The sequence below is a fragment of the Myxine glutinosa genome, chromosome 13 (genome assembly GCF_964187855.1).
Source record: "Myxine glutinosa chromosome 13, kmMyxGlut1.1, whole genome shotgun sequence".
NCBI lineage: Eukaryota > Metazoa > Chordata > Myxini > Myxiniformes > Myxinidae > Myxine > Myxine glutinosa.
This window is the reverse complement of record NC_136273.1, coordinates 76,174,034-76,195,041: the sequence shown is the minus strand read 5'-3', so window position 1 is coordinate 76,195,041 and position 21,008 is coordinate 76,174,034.

Sequence of the window (21,008 nt, the reverse complement as noted above, 5' to 3'; positions counted from 1 at the left end):
CACTTGTGATAGTGTTGAAAAACCACTTTTCGCACTTGTGTTAGTGTTGAAAAACCACTTTTCGCACTTGTGTTAGTGTTGAAAAACCACTTTTCGCACTTGTGTTAGTGTTGAAAAACCACTTTTCGCACTTGTGTTAGTGTTGAAAAACAACTTTTCGCACTTGTGTTGGTGCAGGAAACCACTTTTGCACTTGTATTAGTGTGGAAAAAACACTTTTCGCACTTGTGTTAGTGTTGAAAAACCACTTTTCGCACTTGTGTTAGTGTTGAAAAACCACTTTTCGCACTTGTGTTGGTGTTGAAAAACCACTTTTCGCACTTGTGTTGGTGCAGGAAACCACTTTTGCACTTGTATTAGTGTGGAAAAAACACTTTTCGCACTTGTGTTAGTGTTGAAAAACCACTTTTTGCACTTGTGTTAGTGTTGAAAAACAACTTTTCGCACTTGTGTTAGTGTTGAAAAACCACTTTTCGCACTTGTGTTGGTGCAGGAAACTACTTTAGCACTTGTATTAGTGTGGAAAAAACACTTTTCGCACTTGTGTTAGTGTTGAAAAACCACTTTTTGCACTTGTGTTAGTGTTGAAAAACCACTTTTCGCACTTGTGTTGGTGCAGGAAACCACTTTTGCACTTGTATTCGTGTGGGAAAAACACTTTTTGCACTTGTGATAGTGTTGAAAAACCACTTTTCGCACTTGTGTTAGTGTTGAAAAACCACTTTTCGCACTTGTGTTAGTGTTGAAAAACCACTTTTCACACTTGTGTTGGTGCAGGAAACCACTTTTGCACTTGTATTAGTGTGGAAAAAACACTTTTTGCACTTGTGATAGTGTTGAAAAACCACTTTTCGCACTTGTGTTAGTGTTGAAAAACCACTTTTCGCACTTGTGTTAGTGTTGAAAAACCACTTTTCGCACTTGTGTTGGTGCAGGAAACCACTTTTGCACTTGTATTAGTGTGGAAAAAACACTTTTCGCACTTGTGTTAGTGTTGAAAAACAACTTTTCGCACTTGTGTTAGTGTTGAAAAACCACTTTTCGCACTTGTGTTAGTGTTGAAAAACCACTTTTCGCACTTGTGTTGGTGCAGGAAACCACTTTTGCACTTGTATTAGTGTGGAAAAAACACTTTTCGCACTTGTGTTAGTGTTGAAAAACCACTTTTCGCACTTGTGTTAGTGTTGAAAAACCACTTTTTGCACTTGTGTTAGTGTTGAAAAACCACTTTTCGCACTTGTGTTTGTGCAGGAAACCACTTTTGCACTTGTATTCGTGTGGAAAAAACACTTTTTGCACTTGTGATAGTGTTGAAAAACCACTTTTCGCACTTGTGTTAGTGTTGAAAAACGACTTTTCGCACTTGTGTTAGTGTTGAAAAACCACTTTTCGCACTTGTGTTGGTGCAGGAAACCACTTTTGCACTTGTATTAGTGTGGAAAAAACACTCTTCGCACTTGTGTTAGTGTTGAAAAACCACTTTTCGCACTTGTGTTAGTGTTGAAAAACCACTTTTCGCACTTGTGTTGGTGTTGAAAAACCACTTTTCGCACTTGTGTTGGTGCAGGAAACCACTTTTGCACTTGTATTAGTGTGGAAAAAACACTTTTCGCACTTGTGTTAGTGTTGAAAAACCACTTTTTGCACTTGTGTTAGTGTTGAAAAACAACTTTTCGCACTTGTGTTAGTGTTGAAAAACCACTTTTCGCACTTGTGTTGGTGCAGGAAACCACTTTTGCACTTGTATTAGTGTGGAAAAAACACTTTTCGCACTTGTGTTAGTGTTGAAAAACCACTTTTTGCACTTGTGTTAGTGTTGAAAAACCACTTTTCGCACTTGTGTTGGTGCAGGAAACCACTTTTGCACTTGTATTCGTGTGGGAAAAACACTTTTTGCACTTGTGATAGTGTTGAAAAACCACTTTTCGCACTTGTGTTAGTGTTGAAAAACCACTTTTCGCACTTGTGTTAGTGTTGAAAAACCACTTTTCACACTTGTGTTGGTGCAGGAAACCACTTTTGCACTTGTATTAGTGTGGAAAAAACACTTTTTGCACTTGTGATAGTGTTGAAAAACCACTTTTCGCACTTGTGTTAGTGTTGAAAAACCACTTTTCGCACTTGTGTTAGTGTTGAAAAACCACTTTTCGCACTTGTGTTGGTGCAGGAAACCACTTTTGCACTTGTATTAATGTGGAAAAAACGCTTTTCGAACTTGTGTTAGTGTTGAAAAACCACTTTTCGCACTTGTGTTAGTGTTGAAAAACCACTTTTCGCACTTGTGGTGGTGCAGGAAACCACTTTTGCACTTGTATTAGTGTGGAAAAAACACTTTTCGCACTTGTGATAGTGTTGAAAAACCACTTTTCGCACTTGTGTTAGTGTTGAAAAACCACATTTCGCACTTGTGTTAGTGTTGAAAAACCACTTTTCGCACTTGTGTTGGTGCAGGAAACCACTTTTGCACTTGTATTAGTGTGGAAAAAACACTTTTCGCACTTGTGTTAGTGTTGAAAAACCACTTTTTGCACTTGTGTTAGTGTTGAAAAACCACTTTTCGCACTTGTGTTAGTGTTGAAAAACCACTTTTCGCACTTGTGTTGGTGCAGGAAACCACTTTTGCACTTGTATTAGTGTGGAAAAAACACTTTCCGCACTTGTGTTAGTGTTGAAAAACAACTGTTCGCATTTGTGTTAGTGTTGAAAAACCACTTTTCGCACTTGGGTTAGTGTTGAAAAACCACTTTTCGCACTTGTGTTGGTGCAGGAAACCACTTTTGCACTTGTATTAGTGTCTAAAAAACACTTTTCGCACTTGTGTTAGTGTTGAAAAACCACTTTTCGCACTTGTGTTAGTGTTGAAAAACCACTTTTTGCACTTGTGTTGGTGCAGGAAACCACTTTTGCACTTGTATTAGTGTGGAAAAAACACTTTTAGCACTTGTGTTAGTGTTGAAAAACCACTTTTCGCACTTGTGTTAGTGTTGAAAAACCACTTTTCGCACTTGTGTTAGTGTTGAAAAACCACATTTCGCACTTGTGTTGGTGCAGGAAACCACTTTTGCACTTGTATTAGTGTTAAAAAACCACTTTTCGCACTTGTGTTAGTGTTGAAAAACCACTTTTCGCACTTGTGTTAGTGTTGAAAAACCACTTTTTGCACTTGTGTTAGTGTTGAAAAACCACTTTTCGCACTTGTGTTGGTGCAGGAAACCACTTTTGCACTTGTATTAGTGTGGAAAAAACACTTTTTGCACTTTTGATATTGTTGAAAAACCACTTTTCGCACTTGTGTTAGTGTTGAAAAACCACTTTTCGCACCTGTGTTAGTGTTGAAAAACCACTTTTCGCACTTGTGTTGGTGCAGGAAACCACTTTTGCACTTTTATTAGTGTGGAAAAAACACTTTTCGCACTTGTGTTAGTGTTGAAAAACCACTTTTCGCACTTGTGTTGGTGCAGGAAACCACTTTTGCACTTGTATTAGTGTGGAAAAAACACTTTTTGCACTTGTGATGGTGTTGAAAAACCACTTTTCGCACTTCTGTTAGTGTTGAAAAACCACTTTTCGCACTTGTGTTGGTGGAGGAAACCACTTTTGCACTTGTATTAGTGTGGAAAAAACACTTTCCGCACTTGTGTTAGTGTTGAAAAACCACTTTTCGCACTTGTGTTAGTGTTGAAAAACCACTTTTCGCACTTGTGTTAGTGTTGAAAAACCACTTTTCGCACTTGTGTTGGTGCAGGAAACCACTTTTGCACTTGTATTAGTGTTGAAAAAACACTTTTCGCACTTGTGTTAGTGTTGAAAAACCACTTTTCGCACTTGTGTTAGTGTTGAAAAACCACTTTTTGCACTTGTGTTAGTGTTGAAAAACCACTTTTCGCACTTGTGTTGGTGCAGGAAACCACTTTTGCACTTGTATTCATGTGGAAACAACACTTTTTGCACTTGTGATAGTGTTGAAAAACCACTTTTCGCACTTGTGTTAGTGTTGAAAAACCACTTTTCGCACTTGTGTTAGTGTTGAAAAACCACTTTTCGCACTTGTGTTAGTGTTGAAAAACCACTTTTCGCACTTGTGTTAGTGTTGAAAAACAACTTTTCGCACTTGTGTTGGTGCAGGAAACCACTTTTGCACTTGTATTAGTGTGGAAAAAACACTTTTCGCACTTGTGTTAGTGTTGAAAAACCACTTTTCGCACTTGTGTTAGTGTTGAAAAACCACTTTTCGCACTTGTGTTGGTGTTGAAAAACCACTTTTCGCACTTGTGTTGGTGCAGGAAACCACTTTTGCACTTGTATTAGTGTGGAAAAAACACTTTTCGCACTTGTGTTAGTGTTGAAAAACCACTTTTTGCACTTGTGTTAGTGTTGAAAAACAACTTTTCGCACTTGTGTTAGTGTTGAAAAACAACTTTTCGCACTTGTGTTGGTGCAGGAAACCACTTTAGCACTTGTATTAGTGTGGAAAAAACACTTTTCGCACTTGTGTTAGTGTTGAAAAACCACTTTTTGCACTTGTGTTAGTGTTGAAAAACCACTTTTCGCACTTGTGTTGGTGCAGGAAACCACTTTTGCACTTGTATTCGTGTGGGAAAAACACTTTTTGCACTTGTGATAGTGTTGAAAAACCACTTTTCGCACTTGTGTTAGTGTTGAAAAACCACTTTTCGCACTTGTGTTAGTGTTGAAAAACCACTTTTCACACTTGTGTTGGTGCAGGAAACCACTTTTGCACTTGTATTAGTGTGGAAAAAACACTTTTTGCACTTGTGATAGTGTTGAAAAACCACTTTTCGCACTTGTGTTAGTGTTGAAAAACCACTTTTCGCACTTGTGTTAGTGTTGAAAAACCACTTTTCGCACTTGTGTTGGTGCAGGAAACCACTTTTGCACTTGTATTAATGTGGAAAAAACACTTTTCGAACTTGTGTTAGTGTTGAAAAACCACTTTTCGCACTTGTGTTAGTGTTGAAAAACCACTTTTCGCACTTGTGTTGGTGCAGGAAACCACTTTTGCACTTGTATTAGTGTGGAAAAAACACTTTTCGCACTTGTGATAGTGTTGAAAAACCACTTTTCGCACTTGTGTTAGTGTTGAAAAACCACATTTCGCACTTGTGTTAGTGTTGAAAAACCACTTTTCGCACTTGTGTTGGTGCAGGAAACCACTTTTGCACTTGTATTAGTGTGGAAAAAACACTTTTCGCACTTGTGTTAGTGTTGAAAAACCACTTTTCGCACATGTGTTAGTGTTGAAAAACCACTTTTCGCACTTCTGTTAGTGTTGAAAAACCACTTTTCGCACTTGTGTTGGTGCAGGAAACCACTTTTGCACTTGTATTAGTGTGGAAAAAACACTTTTCGCACTTGTGTTAGTGTTGAAAAACCACTTTTCGCACTTGTGTTAGTGTTGAAAACCACTTTTCGCACTTGTGTTAGTGTTGAAAAACCACTTTTTGCACTTGTGTTGGTGCAGGAAACCACTTTTGCACTTGTATTAGTGTGGAAAAAACACTTTTCGCACTTGTGTTAGTGTTGAAAAATCACTTTTTGCACTTGTGTTAGTGTTGAAAAACCACTTTTCGCACTTGTGTTAGTGTTGAAAAACCACTTTTCGCACTTGTGTTGGTGCAGGGAAACCACTTTTGCACTTGTATTAGTGTGGAAAAAACACTTTTTGCACTTGTGATAGTGTTGAAAAACCACTTTTCGCACTTGTGTTAGTGTTGAAAAACCACTTTTCGCACTTGTGTTAGTGTTGAAAAACCACTTTTCACACTTTTGTTGGTGCAGGAAACCACTTTTGCACTTGTATTAGTGTGGAAAAAACACTTTTTGCACTTGTGATAGTGTTGAAAAACCACTTTTCGCACTTGTGTTAGTGTTGAAAAACCACTTTTCGCACTTGTGTTAGTGTTGAAAAACCACTTTTCGCACTTGTGTTGGTGCAGGAAACCACTTTTGCACTTGTATTAATGTGGAAAAAACACTTTTCGAACTTGTGTTAGTGTTGAAAAAACCACTTTTCGCACTTGTGTTAGTGTTGAAAACCACTTTTCGCACTTGTGTTGGTGCAGGAAACCACTTTTGCACTTGTATTAGTGTGGAAAAAACACTTTTCGCACTTGTGATAGTGTTGAAAAACCACTTTTCGCACTTGTGTTAGTGTTGAAAAACCACATTTCGCACTTGTGTTAGTGTTGAAAAACCACTTTTCGCACTTGTGTTGGTGCAGGAAACCACTTTTTGCACTTGTATTAGTGTGGAAAAAACACTTTTCGCACTTGTGTTAGTGTTGAAAAACCACTTTTCGCACATGTGTTAGTGTTGAAAAACCACTTTTCGCACTTCTGTTAGTGTTGAAAAACCACTTTTCGCACTTGTGTTGGTGCAGGAAACCACTTTTGCACTTGTATTAGTGTGGAAAAAACACTTTTCGCACTTGTGTTAGTGTTGAAAAACCACTTTTCGCACTTGTGTTAGTGTTGAAAACCACTTTTCGCACTTGTGTTAGTGTTGAAAAACCACTTTTTGCACTTGTGTTGGTGCAGGAAACCACTTTTGCACTTGTATTAGTGTGGAAAAAACACTTTTCGCACTTGTGTTAGTGTTGAAAAATCACTTTTTGCACTTGTGTTAGTGTTGAAAAACCACTTTTCGCACTTGTGTTAGTGTTGAAAAACCACTTTTCGCACTTGTGTTGGTGCAGGAAACCACTTTTGCACTTGTATTAGTGTGGAAAAAACACTTTTTGCACTTGTGATAGTGTTGAAAAACCACTTTTCGCACTTGTGTTAGTGTTGAAAAACCACTTTTCGCACTTGTGTTAGTGTTGAAAAACCACTTTTCACACTTTTGTTGGTGCAGGAAACCACTTTTGCACTTGTATTAGTGTGGAAAAAACACTTTTTGCACTTGTGATAGTGTTGAAAAACCACTTTTCGCACTTGTGTTAGTGTTGAAAAACCACTTTTCACACTTGTGTTAGTGTTGAAAAACCACTTTTCGCACTTGTGTTGGTGGAGGAAACCACTTTTGCACTTGTATTAGTGTGGAAAAAACACTTTCCGCACTTGTGTTAGTGTTGAAAAACCACTTTTCGCACTTGTGTTAGTGTTGAAAAACCACTTTTCGCACTTGTGTTAGTGTTGAAAAACCACTTTTCGCACTTGTGTTGGTGCAGGAAACCACTTTTGCACTTGTATTAGTGTGGAAAAAAACACTTTTCGCACTTGTGTTAGTGTTGAAAAACCACTTTTCGCACTTGTGTTAGTGTTGAAAAACCACTTTTCACACTTGTGTTGGTGCAGGAAACCACTTTTGCACTTGTATTAGTGTGGAAAAAACACTTTTCGCACTTGTGTTAGTGTTGAAAAACCACTTTTCGCACCTGTGTTAGTGTTGAAAAACCACTTTTCGCACTTGTGTTGGTGCAGGAAACCACTTTTGCACTTTTATTAGTGTGGAAAAAACACTTTTCGCACTTGTGTTAGTGTTGAAAAACGACTTTTCGCACTTGTGTTAGTGTTGAAAAACCACTTTTCGCACTTGTGTTGGTGCAGGAAACCACTTTTGCACTTGTATTAGTGTTAAAAAACCACTTTTCGCACTTGTGTTAGTGTTGAAAAACCACTTTTCGCACTTGTGTTAGTGTTGAAAAACCACTTTTTGCACTTGTGTTAGTGTTGAAAAACCACTTTTCGCACTTGTGTTGGTGCAGGAAACCACTTTTGCACTTGTATTAGTGTGGAAAAAACACTTTTTGCACTTGTGATATTGTTGAAAAACCACTTTTCGCACTTGTGTTAGTGTTGAAAAACCACTTTTCGCACCTGTGTTAGTGTTGAAAAACCACTTTTCGCACTTGTGTTGGTGCAGGAAACCACTTTTGCACTTTTATTAGTGTGGAAAAAACACTTTTCGCACTTGTGTTAGTGTTGAAAAACGACTTGTCGCACTTGTGTTAGTGTTGAAAAACCACTTTTCGCACTTGTGTTGGTGCAGGAAACCACTTTTGCACTTGTATTAGTGTGGAAAAAACACTTTTTGCACTTGTGATGGTGTTGAAAAACCACTTTTCGCACTTCTGTTAGTGTTGAAAAACCACTTTTCGCACTTGTGTTGGTGGAGGAAACCACTTTTGCACTTGTATTAGTGTGGAAAAAACACTTTCCGCACTTGTGTTAGTGTTGAAAAACCACTTTTCGCACTTGTGTTAGTGTTGAAAAACCACTTTTCGCACTTGTGTTAGTGTTGAAAAACCACTTTTCGCTCTTGTGTTGGTGCAGGAAACCACTTTTGCACTTGTATTAGTGTTGAAAAAACACTTTTCGCACTTGTGTTAGTGTTGAAAAACCACTTTTCGCACTTGTGTTAGTGTTGAAAAACCACTTTTTGCACTTGTGTTAGTGTTGAAAAACCACTTTTCGCACTTGTGTTGGTGCAGGAAACCACTTTTGCACTTGTATTCGTGTGGAAACAACACTTTTTGCACTTGTGATAGTGTTGAAAAACCACTTTTCGCACTTGTGTTAGTGTTGAAAAACCACTTTTCGCACTTGTGTTAGTGTTGAAAAACCACTTTTCGCACTTGTGTTAGTGTTGAAAAACCACTTTTCGCACTTGTGTTAGTGTTGAAAAACAACTTTTCGCACTTGTGTTGGTGCAGGAAACCACTTTTGCACTTGTATTAGTGTGGAAAAAACACTTTTCGCACTTGTGTTAGTGTTGAAAAACCACTTTTCGCACTTGTGTTAGTGTTGAAAAACCACTTTTCGCACTTGTGTTGGTGTTGAAAAACCACTTTTCGCACTTGTGTTGGTGCAGGAAACCACTTTTGCACTTGTATTAGTGTGGAAAAAACACTTTTTGCACTTGTGATAGTGTTGAAAAACCACTTTTCGCACTTGTGTTAGTGTTGAAAAACCACTTTTCACACTTGTGTTAGTGTTGAAAAACCACTTTTCGCACTTGTGTTGGTGGAGGAAACCACTTTTGCACTTGTATTAGTGTGGAAAAAACACTTTCCGCACTTGTGTTAGTGTTGAAAAACCACTTTTCGCACTTGTGTTAGTGTTGAAAAACCACTTTTCGCACTTGTGTTAGTGTTGAAAAACCACTTTTCGCACTTGTGTTGGTGCAGGAAACCACTTTTGCACTTGTATTAGTGTGGAAAAAAACACTTTTCGCACTTGTGTTAGTGTTGAAAAACCACTTTTCGCACTTGTGTTAGTGTTGAAAAACCACTTTTCACACTTGTGTTGGTGCAGGAAACCACTTTTGCACTTGTATTAGTGTGGAAAAAACACTTTTCGCACTTGTGTTAGTGTTGAAAAACCACTTTTCGCACCTGTGTTAGTGTTGAAAAACCACTTTTCGCACTTGTGTTGGTGCAGGAAACCACTTTTGCACTTTTATTAGTGTGGAAAAAACACTTTTCGCACTTGTGTTAGTGTTGAAAAACGACTTTTCGCACTTGTGTTAGTGTTGAAAAACCACTTTTCGCACTTGTGTTGGTGCAGGAAACCACTTTTGCACTTGTATTAGTGTTAAAAAACCACTTTTCGCACTTGTGTTAGTGTTGAAAAACCACTTTTCGCACTTGTGTTAGTGTTGAAAAACCACTTTTTGCACTTGTGTTAGTGTTGAAAAACCACTTTTCGCACTTGTGTTGGTGCAGGAAACCACTTTTGCACTTGTATTAGTGTGGAAAAAACACTTTTTGCACTTGTGATATTGTTGAAAAACCACTTTTCGCACTTGTGTTAGTGTTGAAAAACCACTTTTCGCACCTGTGTTAGTGTTGAAAAACCACTTTTCGCACTTGTGTTGGTGCAGGAAACCACTTTTGCACTTTTATTAGTGTGGAAAAAACACTTTTCGCACTTGTGTTAGTGTTGAAAAACGACTTGTCGCACTTGTGTTAGTGTTGAAAAACCACTTTTCGCACTTGTGTTGGTGCAGGAAACCACTTTTGCACTTGTATTAGTGTGGAAAAAACACTTTTTGCACTTGTGATGGTGTTGAAAAACCACTTTTCGCACTTCTGTTAGTGTTGAAAAACCACTTTTCGCACTTGTGTTGGTGGAGGAAACCACTTTTGCACTTGTATTAGTGTGGAAAAAACACTTTCCGCACTTGTGTTAGTGTTGAAAAACCACTTTTCGCACTTGTGTTAGTGTTGAAAAACCACTTTTCGCACTTGTGTTAGTGTTGAAAAACCACTTTTCGCTCTTGTGTTGGTGCAGGAAACCACTTTTGCACTTGTATTAGTGTTGAAAAAACACTTTTCGCACTTGTGTTAGTGTTGAAAAACCACTTTTCGCACTTGTGTTAGTGTTGAAAAACCACTTTTTGCACTTGTGTTAGTGTTGAAAAACCACTTTTCGCACTTGTGTTGGTGCAGGAAACCACTTTTGCACTTGTATTCGTGTGGAAACAACACTTTTTGCACTTGTGATAGTGTTGAAAAACCACTTTTCGCACTTGTGTTAGTGTTGAAAAACCACTTTTCGCACTTGTGTTAGTGTTGAAAAACCACTTTTCGCACTTGTGTTAGTGTTGAAAAACCACTTTTCGCACTTGTGTTAGTGTTGAAAAACAACTTTTCGCACTTGTGTTGGTGCAGGAAACCACTTTTGCACTTGTATTAGTGTGGAAAAAACACTTTTCGCACTTGTGTTAGTGTTGAAAAACCACTTTTCGCACTTGTGTTAGTGTTGAAAAACCACTTTTCGCACTTGTGTTGGTGTTGAAAAACCACTTTTCGCACTTGTGTTGGTGCAGGAAACCACTTTTGCACTTGTATTAGTGTGGAAAAAACACTTTTCGCACTTGTGTTAGTGTTGAAAAACCACTTTTTGCACTTGTGTTAGTGTTGAAAAACAACTTTTCGCACTTGTGTTAGTGTTGAAAAACCACTTTTCGCACTTGTGTTGGTGCAGGAAACCACTTTAGCACTTGTATTAGTGTGGAAAAAACACTTTTCGCACTTGTGTTAGTGTTGAAAAACCACTTTTTGCACTTGTGTTAGTGTTGAAAAACCACTTTTCGCAATTGTGTTGGTGCAGGAAACCACTTTTGCACTTGTATTCGTGTGGGAAAAACACTTTTTGCACTTGTGATAGTGTTGAAAAACCACTTTTCGCACTTGTGTTAGTGTTGAAAAACCACTTTTCGCACTTGTGTTAGTGTTGAAAAACCACTTTTCACACTTGTGTTGGTGCAGGAAACCACTTTTGCACTTGTATTAGTGTGGAAAAAACACTTTTTGCACTTGTGATAGTGTTGAAAAACCACTTTTCGCACTTGTGTTAGTGTTGAAAAACCACTTTTCGCACTTGTGTTAGTGTTGAAAAACCACTTTTCGCACTTGTGTTGGTGCAGGAAACCACTTTTGCACTTGTATTAGTGTGGAAAAAACACTTTTCGCACTTGTGTTAGTGTTGAAAAACAACTTTTCGCACTTGTGTTAGTGTTGAAAAACCACTTTTCGCACTTGTGTTAGTGTTGAAAAACCACTTTTCGCACTTGTGTTGGTGCAGGAAACCACTTTTGCACTTGTATTAGTGTGGAAAAAACACTTTTCGCACTTGTGTTAGTGTTGAAAAACCACTTTTCGCACTTGTGTTAGTGTTGAAAAACCACTTTTTGCACTTGTGTTAGTGTTGAAAACCACTTTTCGCACTTGTGTTGGTGCAGGAAACCACTTTTGCACTTGTATTCGTGTGGAAAAAACACTTTTTGCACTTGTGATAGTGTTGAAAAACCACTTTTCGCACTTGTGTTAGTGTTGAAAAACCACTTTTCGCACTTGTGTTAGTGTTGAAAAACCACTTTTCGCACTTGTGTTGGTGCAGGAAACCACTTTTGCACTTGTATTAGTGTGGAAAAAACACTTTTCGCACTTGTGTTAGTGTTGAAAAACCACTTTTCGCACTTGTGTTAGTGTTGAAAAACCACTTTTCGCACTTGTGTTAGTGTTGAAAAACCACTTTTCGCACTTGTGTTGGTGCAGGAAACCACTTTTGCACTTGTATTAGTGTGGAAAAAACACTTTTCGCACTTGTGTTAGTGTTGAAAAAACACTTTTCGCACTTGTGTTAGTGTTGAAAAACCACTTTTCGCACTTGTGTTGGTGTTGAAAAACCACTTTTCGCACTTGTGTTGGTGCAGGAAACCACTTTTGCACTTGTATTAGTGTGGAAAAAACACTTTTCGCACTTGTGTTAGTGTTGAAAAACCACTTTTTGCACTTGTGTTAGTGTTGAAAAACAACTTTTCGCACTTGTGTTAGTGTTGAAAAACCACTTTTCGCACTTGTGTTGGTGCAGGAAACCACTTTTGCACTTGTATTAGTGTGGAAAAAACACTTTTCGCACTTGTGTTAGTGTTGAAAAACCACTTTTTGCACTTGTGTTAGTGTTGAAAAACCACTTTTCGCACTTGTGTTGGTGCAGGAAACCACTTTTGCACTTGTATTCGTGTGGGAAAAACACTTTTTGCACTTGTGATAGTGTTGAAAAACCACTTTTCGCACTTGTGTTAGTGTTGAAAAACCACTTTTCGCACTTGTGTTAGTGTTGAAAAACCACTTTTCACACTTGTGTTGGTGCAGGAAACCACTTTTGCACTTGTATTAGTGTGGAAAAAACACTTTTTGCACTTGTGATAGTGTTGAAAAACCACTTTTCGCACTTGTGTTAGTGTTGAAAAACCACTTTTCGCACTTGTGTTAGTGTTGAAAAACCACTTTTCGCACTTGTGTTGGTGCAGGAAACCACTTTTGCACTTGTATTAATGTGGAAAAAACGCTTTTCGAACTTGTGTTAGTGTTGAAAAACCACTTTTCGCACTTGTGTTAGTGTTGAAAAACCACTTTTCGCACTTGTGTTGGTGCAGGAAACCACTTTTGCACTTGTATTAGTGTGGAAAAAACACTTTTCGCACTTGTGATAGTGTTGAAAAACCACTTTTCGCACTTGTGTTAGTGTTGAAAAACCACATTTCGCACTTGTGTTAGTGTTGAAAAACCACTTTTCGCACTTGTGTTGGTGCAGGAAACCACTTTTGCACTTGTATTAGTGTGGAAAAAACACTTTTCGCACTTGTGTTAGTGTTGAAAAACCACTTTTTGCACTTGTGTTAGTGTTGAAAAACCACTTTTCGCACTTGTGTTAGTGTTGAAAAACCACTTTTCGCACTTGTGTTGGTGCAGGAAACCACTTTTGCACTTGTATTAGTGTGGAAAAAACACTTTTCGCACTTGTGTTAGTGTTGAAAAACAATTTTTCGCATTTGTGTTAGTGTTGAAAAACCACTTTTCGCACTTGGGTTAGTGTTGAAAAACCACTTTTCGCACTTGTGTTGGTGCAGGAAACCACTTTTGCACTTGTATTAGTGTCTAAAAAACACTTTTCGCACTTGTGTTAGTGTTGAAAAACCACTTTTCGCACTTGTGTTAGTGTTGAAAAACCACTTTTTGCACTTGTGTTGGTGCAGGAAACCACTTTTGCACTTGTATTAGTGTGGAAAAAACACTTTTTGCACTTGTGTTAGTGTTGAAAAACCACTTTTCGCACTTGTGTTAGTGTTGAAAAACCACTTTTCGCACTTGTGTTAGTGTTGAAAAACCACATTTCGCACTTGTGTTGGTGCAGGAAACCACTTTTGCACTTGTATTAGTGTTAAAAAACCACTTTTCGCACTTGTGTTAGTGTTGAAAAACCACTTTTCGCACTTGTGTTAGTGTTGAAAAACCACTTTTTGCACTTGTGTTAGTGTTGAAAAACCACTTTTCGCACCTGTGTTGGTGCAGGAAACCACTTTTGCACTTGTATTAGTGTGGAAAAAACACTTTTTGCACTTGTGATATTGTTGAAAAACCACTTTTCGCACTTGTGTTAGTGTTGAAAAACCACTTTTCGCACCTGTGTTAGTGTTGAAAAACCACTTTTCGCACTTGTGTTGGTGCAGGAAACCACTTTGCACTTTTATTAGTGTGGAAAAAACACTTTTCGCACTTGTGTTAGTGTTGAAAAACGACTTGTCGCACTTTTGTTAGTGTTGAAAAACCACTTTTCGCACTTGTGTTGGTGCAGGAAACCACTTTTGCACTTGTATTAGTGTGGAAGAAACACTTTTCGCACTTGTGTTAGTGTTGAAAAACGACTTGTCGCACTTTTGTTAGTGTTGAAAAACCACTTTTCGCACTTGTGTTGGTGCAGGAAACCACTTTTGCACTTGTATTAGTGTGGAAGAAACACTTTTTGCACTTGTGTTAGTGTTGAAAAACCACTTTTCGCACTTGTGTTAGTGTTGAAAAACCACTTTTCGCACTTGTGTTGGTGTTGAAAAACCACTTTTCGCACTTGTGTTGGTGCAGGAAACCACTTTTGCACTTGTATTAGTGTGGAAAAAACACTTTTCGCACTTGTGTTAGTGTTGAAAAACCACTTTTTGCACTTGTGTTAGTGTTGAAAAACCACTTTTCGCACTTGTGTTGGTGCAGGAAACCACTTTTGCACTTGTATTCGTGTGGGAAAAACACTTTTTGCACTTGTGATAGTGTTGAAAAACCACTTTTCGCACTTGTGTTAGTGTTGAAAAACCACTTTTCGCACTTGTGTTAGTGTTGAAAAACCACTTTTCACACTTGTGTTGGTGCAGGAAACCACTTTTGCACTTGTATTAGTGTGGAAAAAACACTTTTTGCACTTGTGATAGTGTTGAAAAACCACTTTTCGCACTTGTGTTAGTGTTGAAAAACCACTTTTCGCACTTGTGTTAGTGTTGAAAAACCACTTTTCGCACTTGTGTTGGTGCAGGAAACCACTTTTGCACTTGTATTAATGTGGAAAAAACACTTTTCGAACTTGTGTTAGTGTTGAAAAACCACTTTTCGCACTTGTGTTAGTGTTGAAAAACCACTTTTCGCACTTGTGTTGGTGCAGGAAACCACTTTTGCACTTGTATTAGTGTGGAAAAAACACTTTTCGCACTTGTGATAGTGTTGAAAAACCACTTTTCGCACTTGTGTTAGTGTTGAAAAACCACATTTCGCACTTGTGTTAGTGTTGAAAAACCACTTTTCGCACTTGTGTTGGTGCAGGAAACCACTTTTGCACTTGTATTAGTGTGGAAAAAACACTTTTCGCACTTGTGTTAGTGTTGAAAAACCACTTTTCGCACATGTGTTAGTGTTGAAAAACCACTTTTCGCACTTCTGTTAGTGTTGAAAAACCACTTTTCGCACTTGTGTTGGTGCAGGAAACCACTTTTGCACTTGTATTAGTGTGGAAAAAACACTTTTCGCACTTGTGTTAGTGTTGAAAAACCACTTTTCGCACTTGTGTTAGTGTTGAAAACCACTTTTCGCACTTGTGTTAGTGTTGAAAAACCACTTTTTGCACTTGTGTTGGTGCAGGAAACCACTTTTGCACTTGTATTAGTGTGGAAAAAACACTTTTCGCACTTGTGTTAGTGTTGAAAAATCACTTTTTGCACTTGTGTTAGTGTTGAAAAACCACTTTTCGCACTTGTGTTAGTGTTGAAAAACCACTTTTCGCACTTGTGTTGGTGCAGGAAACCACTTTTGCACTTGTATTAGTGTGGAAAAAACACTTTTTGCACTTGTGATAGTGTTGAAAAACCACTTTTCGCACTTGTGTTAGTGTTGAAAAACCACTTTTCGCACTTGTGTTAGTGTTGAAAAACCACTTTTCACACTTTTGTTGGTGCAGGAAACCACTTTTGCACTTGTATTAGTGTGGAAAAAACACTTTTTGCACTTGTGATAGTGTTGAAAAACCACTTTTCGCACTTGTGTTAGTGTTGAAAAACCACTTTTCGCACTTGTGTTAGTGTTGAAAAACCACTTTTCGCACTTGTGTTGGTGCAGGAAACCACTTTTGCACTTGTATTAATGTGGAAAAAACACTTTTCGAACTTGTGTTAGTGTTGAAAAACCACTTTTCGCACTTGTGTTAGTGTTGAAAAACCACTTTTCGCACTTGTGTTGGTGCAGGAAACCACTTTTGCACTTGTATTAGTGTGGAAAAAACACTTTTCGCACTTGTGATAGTGTTGAAAAACCACTTTTCGCACTTGTGTTAGTGTTGAAAAACCACATTTCGCACTTGTGTTAGTGTTGAAAAACCACTTTTCGCACTTGTGTTGGTGCAGGAAACCACTTTTGCACTTGTATTAGTGTGGAAAAAACACTTTTCGCACTTGTGTTAGTGTTGAAAAACCACTTTTCGCACATGTGTTAGTGTTGAAAAACCACTTTTCGCACTTCTGTTAGTGTTGAAAAACCACTTTTCGCACTTGTGTTGGTGCAGGAAACCACTTTTGCACTTGTATTAGTGTGGAAAAAACACTTTTCGCACTTGTGTTAGTGTTGAAAAACCACTTTTCGCACTTGTGTTAGTGTTGAAAACCACTTTTCGCACTTGTGTTAGTGTTGAAAAACCACTTTTTGCACTTGTGTTGGTGCAGGAAACCACTTTTGCACTTGTATTAGTGTGGAAAAAACACTTTTCGCACTTGTGTTAGTGTTGAAAAATCACTTTTTGCACTTGTGTTAGTGTTGAAAAACCACTTTTCGCACTTGTGTTAGTGTTGAAAAACCACTTTTCGCACTTGTGTTGGTGCAGGAAACCACTTTTGCACTTGTATTAGTGTAGAAAAAACACTTTTTGCACTTGTGATAGTGTTGAAAAACCACTTTTCGCACTTGTGTTAGTGTTGAAAAACCACTTTTCGCACTTGTGTTAGTGTTGAAAAACCACTTTTCACACTTTTGTTGGTGCAGGAAACCACTTTTGCACTTGTATTAGTGTGGAAAAAACACTTTTTGCACTTGTGATAGTGTTGAAAAACCACTTTTCGCACTTGTGTTAGTGTTGAAAAACCACTTTTCACACTTGTGTTAGTGTTGAAAAACCACTTTTCGCACTTGTGTTGGTGGAGGAAACCACTTTTGCACTTGTATTAGTGTGGAAAAAACACTTTCCGCACTTGTGTTAGTGTTGAAAAACCACTTTTCGCACTTGTGTTAGTGTTGAAAAACCACTTTTCGCACTTGTGTTAGTGTTGAAAAACCACTTTTCGCACTTGTGTTGGTGCAGGAAACCACTTTTGCACTTGTATTAGTGTGGAAAAAAACACTTTTCGCACTTGTGTTAGTGTTGAAAAACCACTTTTCGCACTTGTGTTAGTGTTGAAAAACCACTTTTCGCACTTGTGTTGGTGCAGGAAACCACTTTTGCACTTGTATTAGTGTGAAAAAACACTTTTCGCACTTGTGTTAGTGTTGAAAAACCACTTTTCGCACCTGTGTTAGTGTTGAAAAACCACTTTTCGCACTTGTGTTGGTGCAGGAAACCACTTTTGCACTTTTATTAGTGTGGAAAAAACACTTTTCGCACTTGTGTTAGTGTTGAAAAACGACTTTTCGCACTTGTGTTAGTGTTGAAAAACCACTTTTCGCACTTGTGTTGGTGCAGGAAACCACTTTTGCACTTGTATTAGTGTTAAAAAACCACTTTTCGCACTTGTGTTAGTGTTGAAAAACCACTTTTCGCACTTGTGTTAGTGTTGAAAAACCACTTTTTGCACTTGTGTTAGTGTTGAAAAACCACTTTTCGCACTTGTGTTGGTGCAGGAAACCACTTTTGCACTTGTATTAGTGTGGAAAAAACACTTTTTGCACTTGTGATATTGTTGAAAAACCACTTTTCGCACTTGTGTTAGTGTTGAAAAACCACTTTTCGCACCTGTGTTAGTGTTGAAAAACCACTTTTCGCACTTGTGTTGGTGCAGGAAACCACTTTTGCACTTTTATTAGTGTGGAAAAAACACTTTTCGCACTTGTGTTAGTGTTGAAAAACGACTTGTCGCACTTGTGTTAGTGTTGAAAAACCACTTTTCGCACTTGTGTTGGTGCAGGAAACCACTTTTGCACTTGTATTAGTGTGGAAAAAACACTTTTTGCACTTGTGATGGTGTTGAAAAACCACTTTTCGCACTTCTGTTAGTGTTGAAAAACCACTTTTCGCACTTGTGTTGGTGGAGGAAACCACTTTTGCACTTGTATTAGTGTGGAAAAAACACTTTCCGCACTTGTGTTAGTGTTGAAAAACCACTTTTCGCACTTGTGTTAGTGTTGAAAAACCACTTTTCGCACTTGTGTTAGTGTTGAAAAACCACTTTTCGCACTTGTGTTGGTGCAGGAAACCACTTTTGCACTTGTATTAGTGTTGAAAAAACACTTTTCGCACTTGTGTTAGTGTTGAAAAACCACTTTTCGCACTTGTGTTAGTGTTGAAAAACCACTTTTTGCACTTGTGTTAGTGTTGAAAAACCACTTTTCGCACTTGTGTTGGTGCAGGAAACCACTTTTGCACTTGTATTCGTGTGGAAACAACACTTTTTGCACTTGTGATAGTGTTGAAAAACCACTTTTCGCACTTGTGTTAGTGTTGAAAAACCACTTTTCGCACTTGTGTTAGTGTTGAAAAACCACTTTTCGCACTTGTGTTAGTGTTGAAAAACCACTTTTCGCACTTGTGTTAGTGTTGAAAAACAACTTTTCGCACTTGTGTTGGTGCAGGAAACCACTTTTGCACTTGTATTAGTGTGGAAAAAACACTTTTCGCACTTGTGTTAGTGTTGAAAAAACCACTTTTCGCACTTGTGTTAGTGTTGAAAAACCACTTTTCGCACTTGTGTTGGTGTTGAAAAACCACTTTTCGCACTTGTGTTGGTGCAGGAAACCACTTTTGCACTTGTATTAGTGTGGAAAAAACACTTTTCGCACTTGTGTTAGTGTTGAAAAACCACTTTTTGCACTTGTGTTAGTGTTGAAAAACAACTTTTCGCACTTGTGTTAGTGTTGAAAAACCACTTTTCGCACTTGTGTTGGTGCAGGAAACCACTTTAGCACTTGTATTAGTGTGGAAAAAACACTTTTCGCACTTGTGTTAGTGTTGAAAAACCACTTTTTGCACTTGTGTTAGTGTTGAAAAACCACTTTTCGCAATTGTGTTTGGTGCAGGAAACCACTTTTGCACTTGTATTCGTGTGGGAAAAACACTTTTTGCACTTGTGATAGTGTTGAAAAACCACTTTTCGCACTTGTGTTAGTGTTGAAAAACCACTTTTCGCACTTGTGTTAGTGTTGAAAAACCACTTTTCACACTTGTGTTGGTGCAGGAAACCACTTTTGCACTTGTATTAGTGTGGAAAAAACACTTTTTGCACTTGTGATAGTGTTGAAAAACCACTTTTCGCACTTGTGTTAGTGTTGAAAAACCACTTTTCGCACTTGTGTTAGTGTTGAAAAACCACTTTTCGCACTTGTGTTGGTGCAGGAAACCACTTTTGCACTTGTATTAGTGTGGAAAAAACACTTTTCGCACTTGTGTTAGTGTTGAAAAACCACTTTTCGCACTTGTGTTAGTGTTGAAAAACCACTTTTCGCACTTGTGTTAGTGTTGAAAACCACTTTTCGCACTTGTGTTGGTGCAGGAAACCACTTTTGCACTTGTATTAGTGTGGAAAAAACACTTTTCGCACTTGTGTTAGTGTTGAAAAACCACTTTTCGCACTTGTGTTAGTGTTGAAAAACCACTTTTTGCACTTGTGTTAGTGTTGAAAACCACTTTTCGCACTTGTGTTGGTGCAGGAAACCACTTTTGCACTTGTATTAGTGTGGAAAAAACACTTTTTGCACTTGTGTTAGTGTTGAAAACCACTTTTCGCACTTGTGTTAGTGTTGAAAAACCACTTTTCGCACTTGTGTTAGTGTTGAAAAACCACTTTTCGCACTTGTGTTGGTGCAGGAAACCACTTTTGCACTTGTATTAGTGTGGAAAAAACACTTTTCGCACTTGTGTTAGTGTTGAAAAACCACTTTTCGCACTTGTGTTAGTGTTGAAAAACCACTTTTCGCACTTGTGTTAGTGTTGAAAAACCACTTTTCGCACTTGTGTTGGTGCAGGAAACCACTTTTGCACTTGTATTAGTGTGGAAAAAACACTTTTCGCACTTGTGTTAGTGTTGAAAAAACACTTTTCGCACTTGTGTTAGTGTTGAAAAACCACTTTTCGCACTTGTGTTAGTGTTGAAAAACCACTTTTCGCACTTGTGTTGGTGCAGGAAACCACTTTTGCACTTGTATTAGTGTGGAAAAAACACTTTTCGCACTTGTGTTAGTGTTGAAAAACCACTTTTGCACTTGTGTTAGTGTTGAAAAACCACTTTTCGCACTTGTGTTAGTGTTGAAAAACCACTTTTCGCACTTGTGTTGGTGCAGGAAAACCACTTTTGCACTTGTATTAGTGTGGAAAAAACACTTTTCGCACTTGTGTTAGTGTTGAAAAACCACTTTTTGCACTTGTGTTAGTGTTGAAAAACCACTTTTCGCACTTGTGTTGGTGCAGGAAACCACTTTTGCACTTGTATTCGTGTGGAAAAACACTTTTTGCACTTGTGATAGTGTTGAAAAACCACTTTTCGCACTTGTGTTAGTGTTGAAAAACCACTTTTCGCACTTGTGTTAGTGTTGAAAAACCACTTTTCAGCACTTGTGTTGGTGCAGGAAACCACTTTTGCACTTGTATTAGTGTGGAAAAAACACTTTTGCACTTGTGATAGTGTTGAAAAAACCACTTTTCGCACTTGTGTTAGTGTTGAAAAACCACTTTTCGCACTTGTGTTAGTGTTGAAAAACCACTTTTCGCACTTGTGTTGGTGCAGGAAACCACTTTTGCACTTGTATTAAGTGTGGAAAAAACGCTTTTCGAACTTGTGTTAGTGTTGAAAAACCACTTTTCGCACTTGTGTTAGTGTTGAAAAACCACTTTTCGCACTTGTGTTGGTGCAGGAAACCACTTTTGCACTTGTATTAGTGTGGAAAAAACACTTTTCGCACTTGTGATAGTGTTGAAAAACCACTTTTCGCACTTGTGTTAGTGTTGAAAAACCACATTTCGCACTTG